The sequence below is a fragment of the Nicotiana tomentosiformis genome, chromosome 8 (assembly GCF_000390325.3).
Source record: "Nicotiana tomentosiformis chromosome 8, ASM39032v3, whole genome shotgun sequence".
NCBI classification, from domain to species: domain Eukaryota; kingdom Viridiplantae; phylum Streptophyta; class Magnoliopsida; order Solanales; family Solanaceae; genus Nicotiana; species Nicotiana tomentosiformis.
This window is the reverse complement of record NC_090819.1, coordinates 79,701,520-79,711,885: the sequence shown is the minus strand read 5'-3', so window position 1 is coordinate 79,711,885 and position 10,366 is coordinate 79,701,520. Positions and strand designations below refer to the sequence as shown.

Sequence of the window (10,366 nt, the reverse complement as noted above, 5' to 3'; positions counted from 1 at the left end):
TATAGAATATTCCTTAGTAAATACCACCGGGCGCAGAGGTTTTAATACACTTTTATGAACGCTATCAATTCAAATGACAAGCATAGTGGCTGCGTTCGATCCTCAACCATCCCATCTTAGATTCCACGTGTCTTCCTTTTAGTCAGCCACGTGTCATATCATATTTTACCCTATATAGTTGGTTATGTGGATTTAATTGAATTAATTATTTTTAGTTTGAACTATGAATACATATATAATAATTAATAAAAATATATACATATAATAAGATTATACTTATTATTTTAAATTCATTAACTCTATATCACGAATTCACCTATGAGGAGTGGGAACAAGCTTATACTATAAATCCAAATCTCTCTCCTTTACAGATTCTAAAGAAAAATCAGCTTGGAAGATTGCATCTTTTGTTATTTTTTTCTACCTTTTCTGGGTACCATCTTAATAGAGAAAGAATGAAAAGCTAGTTACAGACTTAGTGAACTTTGACCGGACATTCTTTTCATGATTTTCTTCAACTTGTTTTATGAGAATAGAAAAGGGTCAAAAATGTCCTTTAATTACGGGAAATAGAATTAATTTTACCTTATTTTGAATTTTATCTCAAATATGTCCTTATTATTAGTGGATTGGCTTAGATTTATTCCTCGAGTATGATAAATAGAATAAATTTACTTTCCATTTGACTTTGGTCTCAAATATGCATTTACCATGAGTGGGCTGCTTCAAATTTGCCCCCACAAAACTAACGAACTTTCAACTTCTTATTTGTACCCTTTAAAATATACTTTATTATTAAGATAGAGTGACACTATAAAACTTATAATCTTAACCCCAAAGTTTCCTTGTAAAAAGTTTTAACCAGAAAAATTACATATACCCAAATGATCAAAAGAGCCGAAAATATTTAATTGTTCATCACATTCCTGCCTTCCCCCTATTTAAATTTGTTTAGTCTACTAAATTTAACAATAATTAAACAAAACACCAATTCTAGAAAATCAATTTTTTTCATGGCAAAATAAATAATCTTCAACCCAAATAAAATTAAAATTCTTAAATCAGTGAGAAATAATTAATAATAAATGAAGAAATTACAGAGAGCTATTAAGTATACGTAACTTTGTGACAAGAGAGGGTTGCTCTAGTGGTGAGCACCCTCCACTTCCAACCAAGGGGTCGTGAGTTCGAGTCACCCCAAGAGCAAAGTGGGGAATTTTTGGAGGGAGGGAGCCGATGGTCTATCGGAAACAGTCTCTGTACCCCAGGGTAGTGGTAAAGTCTGCGTACACATCATCCCCAGATTCCATTAGTCATGCCAGAAAGAATAAAATCCATAAAAGAATAATTTTATTTCTTTTGAGAAAAAATTATGCATATAATTATAGTTGAGTAGACAAGAAAGTATTGATCTCTACAAAGATAAAATTAAAAGAGAGAAAACTTATTAATTATCCTATGAGCAAAACAGAATATTTTGTGAATCTCTGCTTTTGATGTATTTTTGAAGAACAAATTTGGCATGTTTTTTTCTTTTCTTTTATTCTTCCTCTCATTGTTTTAGAAATAGAAGTCAAATAAAATTGACGCTTAAATAAAAGGATTGATTGAAAATAAATTCTGATAGTTTTGACGGGCAAATATGAACTAGTTCACTCATTATAAAGGCATATTTGGGACCAAAGTCAAATTGAGGGCAAATTTATTCTTTTTTCCCATAGTTGAAGGACAAATTTGAATCATCCCACTAGTAATAAAGCCATGTTTGGAACCGATTCAAACTAACCACAAATTTACTCTATTGATAGGCATTTTTGGACCATTCCCCCTATAAGAAATTGGAGAATATAATAAAATATTGGCAATTTTTTTACGAACTTTTGTCACTTTAGCAACAGAGACAATTTTTAAAAAAAAAAGAAAAGAAGAAGGAAAGGACAAATTTTCAAATCTTTCTGCTATAAATATTCAATATATAACCAAAAACAATTCAATTTTTTCATCATTTCAAAAGGCATCCTTTATTAGAGTAACATGTTGCATATGTTAGTCAATATTGTTGACTTCAAGTTAAAAATTGATAGTGATATTTTCCTAATAAAATTGATTACTTCGTTTCATTTATTTTCTGCCCAACCTAGCATCTAAAAATCTAGTAGGTAAAGTGAAGTCTTTTAGAACCTCTTTCTCTTTGGCCAACCGCTATGTGATATATTTTTATTAACTCAATGGTCAGTTACTCAGTTTGCTTACAAATGGTATAAGCTCCAAATTTCAATGGCGGATGTAGAGTATAATTCACTAGAACCCGTAGTTTTTGAGCAAACTTTGTATTTCTATTAAGAAATTTATTAAATATCTATAAATATTTAATTGTAAATACAATTATTATAAAATAATAATTTGAGATCAGTGTAGGAACACATAACGTCAAATATTAAATCCACTTCTGCCAAACCTATAAACATACAAAAGCTAACTCGAACTTGCGATCTCGTGCAAAAGTGAGGCTCATGCAACCTACAAATTAATATAGTCACTACATAGTTCAATGGCAGTATCTTAAGTAGATTGAAAGTATACTGATTTAATTTGATTTTTCTTCATTATTACATCGAAATAATTGTACGTTGCACATATTTTTTGTGCCTTTGCGATACTGAATGTTGTATACTTCCATTTCTTCAGAATAAACCCATGAAATCACTTAATGGACTGGAGTAAATGTTCCTCTAGTTTAACAGAAATAGCGATAAAGTTATCTAGTTTTTCCAGGATTAGAAATTAATAAAACACGCCCCCAATGTAATTTTTAAAAAAAATGTCATCCAACTTTGTCTAGAGGACAAAATAGAAGTTACTAAAGCCATGGTAAGTCCTGATATCCTTTGATTTGTTCTTTATCTGGTGCTATTATTTCACATTCATGGCTAGTAAGATACAAAAGACTTTTGGGGACAGGCTTCATTTTGTTATTATTATATTTTTTGTTTAAAAATACAAGACAAGAGTGAGTTGCTCTAGTGGTGAGCATCCTTCACTTCCAACCAAGAGGTTGTTAGTTCAAGTCATCCCAAGAGCAAGGTGGAGAGTTCTTGGAGGGAGGGAGCCGAGGGTCTATCGGAAACAGCCTCTCCAGACCTCACTAGGGGTAAAGTCTGCGTACAAACTACCCTCTCCAGACCTCACTAGGGGTAAGATCTGCGTACAAACTATCTTCTCCAGACCTTACTAGTGGGATTATACTGGAATGTTGTTGTTGTTTAAAAATAAAAGGAGAGAAAAAGGGGTGGTGGAAATCTTAGAAGGGTATACTCCAGTTGCCTGAAACATGTGAAAATGCTTTTTCTCCTTTGCTACGCAAGGATTCTAAACCGGCCTTGCATCTACCTTCTCCTCAATTGAGGCAGGCTTTTAAGGAGAATATTGTGAGAAAAAACTTAGATATATATTTTTCTTTAATATTGTGAGCCATTTTCATCCTCATATTTTCCAGTCAATTGGCAGGCCAATGAACAGAAAAGTCACAGGACAAGAAAATTTTCTATAGCTAAAAATTTGAAAGGAAGTTTGATTTAACAGATAAAGTTGGAGAACAAAAGAAATTTTATCCCATGCTAATTTGTCATTTATCGTTCTCGATGGGAAAAGGTCTAAAACAGCTCCTGAACTATGCAAAATGGAGCAATATTGATCTTAGTTGTGCCCTTACCGTTACCAAATAAGTTTAAATATATCCTTGCTGTCTGTTGCAGAAATAAATGGTAAGACTCGACCGAAATGCCCTTTTATAACCGTGTTGACTAAGGGTCATCTATTAAAAAATAATTTGTCTCCAGCAAATCAGAAGCTGCCATGTGTCCAAGCTTAAAACTAAACACACCCCAAACATTATCAACTCTCTCTCTTCCTCCTCGTCCTTTTTACGCCACCACTCCTCTTTACCATCGACCGTCGCTAAAAATTCCGTCGATGCCCTTCCCATTCTTATCCTATCCCTCTATAAATCCACTAGTAAATATCAATAAACAAATATTCCCTATGTCTCATATTAATAATCGTGATTACTAAAAATAGTTGTCTCAAATTATTTGTCATTTTAGAAGTTCAAGACAAAATTGAATTTTCTTTTCCTTTTTTACCCTTAATAATAATTGTTCTTGTAGATGGAGATAAATACATAAAAGAGATTTTATTTTAAGACATAAATAAAGCTATAATTGTCTAATTCCTTTCCTAATTAATATTTCTTAAGGGATGCGTAAAAAAAAAATACGACAGATAATATGAGACAGAGAGAGTAATACTAATGTTTAAAGATCATTAAATTCACATGAGAATGCACATAAAGTTGCAGATTCAAGGAGAAAGAATGCCACATTACAAGAAGCAATAAATGTGAGATATGAGATGAAGATAATTATCTGAGGGGCAACTAAGCTAAAAGAATCAAGTATAATTTCATTAGAGATTCCTATAAAGATTTATTTGATATCTAATTTATGTAAGAAACTTGTGATAATGGAGAAAGCTTTTCACAGTGGGGTAAATAACAAGGCAAGAATCAGCATAAGAAAACCAATTGGTGTCCTGGACAGATAAGAAAGTTATCTAAGCTTTTCAAGAAAATTATTGAAAATGAGAAAGATCTTGAGAGAAAATTTCTTCCGTATAATTTTTTTTTCTCATGGTACTAGGTTGATTTTATATAAGAGTATGGGTACTACCTATCTGTATGTGCTAAAATTCTATTGCTGACTTATAACAATGTGTACAAAATGTGTACAAATTATACACAAACAAAAAGAAAAAAAAATCTAATAAAAAGCTGTCATGAGCTTGTTACGTGTTGTCTCCAGCTATGTTTGGGTTGATTTCTATCGTCTACATGTATTTGAATCAAAATTATTTTTTAGCTCCATGTATCCAGGGACAAAACAATTAGGCTTTGTATCTAATGCTGAGTTAGGAGATAACTCAGATTTCTCCATCAAATCCAATATCAAATCCAAACTTCGATCACCATAGGAGCATCAGAATTATTCTTTACACCTTGCAATTTAGTATCACTAACACCTCCCCCTCAAGTTGGAAGGGCAGAAGACACACCCAACTTGCCCAAAAGCTCATAATGTTGCGATCCAGAGAGCAAGTTCGTGAAAACGTTTGATAATTGAGAGGTCGATGGAACAAACAAGAGAGAAATTAGGACACATATTGTGACGAATGAAATGGCAGTCGAGCTCTACATGCTTCGTTCGCTCATAAAAAATTAGATTTTTTGCTATATGAATTGCAGCTTAACTTAATGAGAAAAGTGAAATAGGAAGCATGAGTGATACTGGGAGATTAGATATATAGGAGATGTACCAACCAAGTAATCTTCACAACTACTCTTCACATTGATTTGTATTCAGCTTCAGCGGATGACAAGGAATTGAAATCTGTTTCTCAAACTTCTACGAAATTAGGGATCCCCCAAGACTAATAAAGAATTCACTCACATATCTTCACGTGTTCGGACAAGCTCCCCAATTTGAATTGCAAAAAACAAGGAGATAGGTTTTGATTCAGGGAATCAAATTCAGATGGAAAGTAAAAGAATAAAATAAAAAAATCAGACAGAAGGTCAAGGGTGAATTTTGTCTGACTTAAAATTATTTCACCGGCATCTCTCGGTATTTCCATTCCTCAGAAGAACAAGGTCTTTAATTTTAAACTATGTGTCCAAAAACATCTTTAAGTCAAGAAGCTCAATGTTGTCATTACCGGTTAAGAGAATGTCGTCCACATATACTGTCAAATAGAAGTTGGATCTTCATTCTTTTTTTAAAAATAGAGAGTAATCGTTCATTGAATGAGAATAGGCCTTGAAATTGAGTGTTGCAGTCAATCTTTTGTACCATTGACGAGATGCTTAACGAAGCCCATTGAGTGATTTTCTAAGTGTGCGTATATGATTAGGTGTTGGGGGCTGCATACCAGTTGAATACTTCATGTCGACCTCCTCATCTAAGTTTCCGTGAAGAAAAGCATTATTCATATTCAATTGAAATAGTCTCCATCCTTTCTTGACCACAATTGCTAACAAATACCTTATCGTTATTATTTTGACAACTGGATAGAAGGTTTTTTGGGAAAATCCTTTCTCTTTGAGTGTCACCTCTTATCACTAGCCTTGCTTTTAAACTTTTAGCACTTTTATTAGTCTTATATTTTATTTTGTATACCCGCTTGCAAGGTAATGTTTTCTTCCTAGGAAGGAGTTCAACCACTTCCCAAATCTGATTGGAAACCAAAGCATCATGTTCCTTAGCCATAGCTTCTTGCCTATCATGGTGCATAACAGAATAGGAATAAGAGTTAGTCTCGAAAATATAATAAAGCGAATTCAGAAACTTTTGGTTAGTAACAAAAAATGCAAAAAAAGAGATAGAAGGTGCTGAATGAGTGGCAGCAAAACAAGAATCAATAAGCTCTGTATAAAATACTGCATTAAGTACAAAGTCACTGGGATGAGTTGTAATCTTATGTGTTCTCTTAAATTTTCTAAATTCTTAAGAAAAAAGTGGTGTTTCTTCACCAGAAAATGATGCAAGGAATATGCTATTAGGTGGAGAGAGAACAGAGGGAGAAGAAGATCTATCTGAGTAAAAATTAGAATGATCCTGGATTTAATATTTACTTCAGGTTAACCTGACTATCCACATCAAAAGTATTATCTCGCAACTCAAAAGAGAGATCTAAATTCGAAAGAGGAATCATTGGATTCCAAGGTAGTTTAGGTGCAAAAGGGTATACAGATTCATAGAAAAATAACATCTATAGAGAAAGTGGCTTGCTTTGTTTATAGATCCATAACCTTGTACCTTTTTTTTAACTGTCACACCCCAACTTATGTGAGGCGTGGCCGGCACCCGATACCGTACTGGTCCGAGCGACTCACTCTGCGACTCTTGAATGCAGGACGTAACCCAGAATATACCTAGGCCGATATGGCTGAACTGTATCGTACTATAAGCTATCATGAAATTCAGCACCCCAACAATTGGACGTCACTATAACGAAATATACCAAGTATGTAGGGCAGAAAATAATAGATATAAACTCGAAAACTAAAGAATATCAATAAATCAATAGAATATTTGCTGAAAGATAAGAACAACAATGGACTTACCATGTACTCTCGATCGGCTTACTAGATCACAATTGCTTAGACCGCTTGGTCCCTCTATCTAACTACACAACTTATACTGTCATAATACTCTGATCTATCTCTAATGACTAGATTTCTAATCTTTTACTACATCATCGTCTATTCATACAAACTGAACATAAAGTGGCTCTTACGTGTAGCAAGGCAGATCATTTGTAAGGTGAACTACAACCATAAGTGTCTGGTGGAACGTACGCGTAGCTAAGCAGACCGTCCGTACGACTCACATACTCGGGTTTGGCTATGCGTGCTCCTGGCCATCCATAACGACCCTTGTTGTGCACCTATGCATTCACTAGTGACTGTTCATAGGGCACATACTTATGTATATACAACATCAAATAATATTCAACAATCAATAATTTATAAGCTAGGTACTCGTACTTATAAAAAAAATAAACTTTTCCATTACTCTCTGTAAATCATGATTCGTATTTGTTAACTCATTTTCTTTAAACCGCTTCTTACGTTAATTACTCATATCCTACTTTCCTTAGATTTAGGAAGTTCATGTCTATCCTAGGATATGTACGACTATCGCATGGCCCTATTACAATCTGATTCTACAACTTATATAACTTTATCTTCTTCTACTTTCATGTTAACATTTGTTGGTTAGCTCGTTTGTCCAAAAATTTTAATCTACAAGGGGACTCGTGTTTAGGCAGCTTATTACCTTTCTTAACTTATATTTTACTCTCCATGATATTAGGGAGGTTATGGCTATCTTTACTTAACTATTATGATCTATTTCTAGCGATTAAGTCATTTTGTGCAAGACTTCTAGCTCGTTAAGCCGTTTATAGGTAACAATCAATCAGATATTACACTTCTTGTCTTATATAGAATACCACTTCCCCGTGCTCTACTCATTTCTAGGTAATATGCATGAAGGACAACTGCGGACTATTTTCAACTTATCTATATTAACTTCATGAACTTATAGATGGCCTTAATCTGTCGACAAAGAGCATACACAAGAACTTGCCCCCTTGAATCTCTTATAAGGGTGACATGACTAACAAACTCATGCTAAAATAAGGAAGGAAGACTTTACATACCTCAACCGTAGCTATTCTTCACAAAACCACAAGTGACTCACCAATATGCTGGTCTACAAGATGAAAGCATAGCTTTTATCAATACTAAGAACATATCGACAAACGACGAGCGGCAAACTACAAGCTTATACAAAATCGAGCAGCAGCACCCCCCCTCTTCTCTTTACTTTCCTCAAGCCCTTAACAATAGAAAAAAATACAAGAACAACATTAACCACATCATATCCAAGCCATTCCATCTATTTCTAGCCACAACATATCACAAACATGGCTTCAAAATAGTCAACTACAGCACAACACTTTAAGTACGATTTCTGACCTTTATCTCATAAGTTCCTAATCAATACTTCAAAGACTTCATTAAAATCTTATACATGTAGGGGAGGGGGTACCTTACCTTGGATGCAATAAATCAGCCCCCTTATACCTTGCTTCAACTTGAAGTAATTTATCTCCAAGGAAAGAACCACTTTGATTTCTTGTAGAAATTTACTTGAATGGTAGGAGAAGGTCTTGGGAGCTTTTTAGGAGATTATGATTCAGTTTTGGTCTAAGAATGAGGTGGGGAAAGGGCTGCAGTGCTTTATAGAAAGGTGGAACTTTCCACCAACTATATGGGTCCTAACGGGGTTGTCTGTGCAGTCTCGCAAAAATATGAATATCTATCAACTGCGACATCGTATCGATGAACGGTTTAGTGTGTTAGAAACTAGACGCGTGGACTGTCAATTTGGTGTGTGGATGAAATCATAAATCCCAGTATATTGGAAGAAAAGCTCAGTGAGATTAGACCCAAATTTTGATAAACTTAAAAACTTAACTTGCAATAACTTTGCCGACTTTTGTTTTACAACTTGTTTGACTTCAAAATTTAAAATACGAATATTATATGATTTAAATACCTCATAACATGACCTTCTTATCATATTAAAAACTTCTAGTATTACCCCTAAAGTACGGGTTATAATAATCCCAATTTGCCGACATTGACGAACTTGTTTCTTCACTTTATTTAGCCTCTAATCTTTACGACACTAATTTATCACTTGCTTAAACATCATAAAAAACTTTTATCCTTAAATATAACCTTATTCTCTAGGATTGTGTCGATTAACTTACGACACACTTAATGTATGAAAATACGGGGAGTAACATTAACTCACTCAAAACACAAATGACATAAAGGTACAAAGTGTAACATACTATACATGAGCTTAAGTGCTTGTAACCTCAAAAGTAAATTTTTCTCGTACTTACATCAATTAAGTTACGATGAACATGACGTATAAAGGTACGGGTGTAACATCACCCCCTCCCTAGAAACATTCATCCTCGAATGTTATACTCTATATCTTTACCTTCATCGTGACTATAATCCTTATCCAAAGATTTATATTTACGAATGTTACTAACTTATAGTTACGGCTTCTATCTTGTTTCTCATTATCTTTGGGTTTAAACATAGTTAACACGTTCTAATCCCGCTTATAACTTACAAATTGGGCTCCCTCTTGGCCCTCGCCATGATCTTATGCTAGAAGTCATCGTCTTACTTATCGAACATTCTAATGTATAATACCTTACCAAAGGTTATCACTTTCCTTGTCATGATCATCGCTTATTAATCTTACCATGTCTATATTACTTGGTTCTTACTATGATTTACATCTTATCTCGAGAGTTCTGGGGTTTCTGAGCTACTACCGGATTCATTATCTTATTTAGCCTTTCCACCTCTTAACGATACTTCACTATGACTCATCTTGAATACGACTTTCTATCTCCATTGTTAATAGAGTTAACTACATATTCTAACATCATACTAGATAAATAAAGGCTCACTAACGTATAGGTAACATACCTAAATGTCTCTCAGATGGGGGCTCGAGGTCCCACTGATCTCCTAATGCATACATCTGATTATGGTACCCTCTCAAGCCTGATGCTCCCCTTCTACCTCTGCCACGCTGAAGCGAAAGTACTGAACTCATAGGCTATCCCGAATGACTAATACCCACATGAATCAATGTTAGACAATTCCGTGCCATATTCCTGGGGGTGCCATATCTGAAATAAGCATATGTACCTT

At 34.2% G+C, this 10,366-nt stretch overlaps 1 long non-coding RNA gene across 2 annotated transcripts; it reads right to left on the bottom strand.

The window, feature by feature from the left end:
- Positions 1-4,650: 4,650 nt before the first annotated feature.
- On the bottom strand, positions 4,651-8,613 carry LOC104111710 (uncharacterized). Of its 2 annotated transcripts, none has more exons than XR_011410420.1 (2): positions 8,278-8,613; positions 4,651-6,330 (listed from the first exon to the last, which is right to left on the bottom strand). It is a non-coding gene; the product is annotated as an uncharacterized lncRNA (long non-coding RNA). The 2 variants fall into 2 exon arrangements; XR_004510960.2 differs by lacking the exon at positions 4,651-6,330 and adding an exon at positions 7,126-7,500 and having other exon boundaries at positions 8,278-8,607.
- Positions 8,614-10,366: the final 1,753 nt, after the last annotated feature.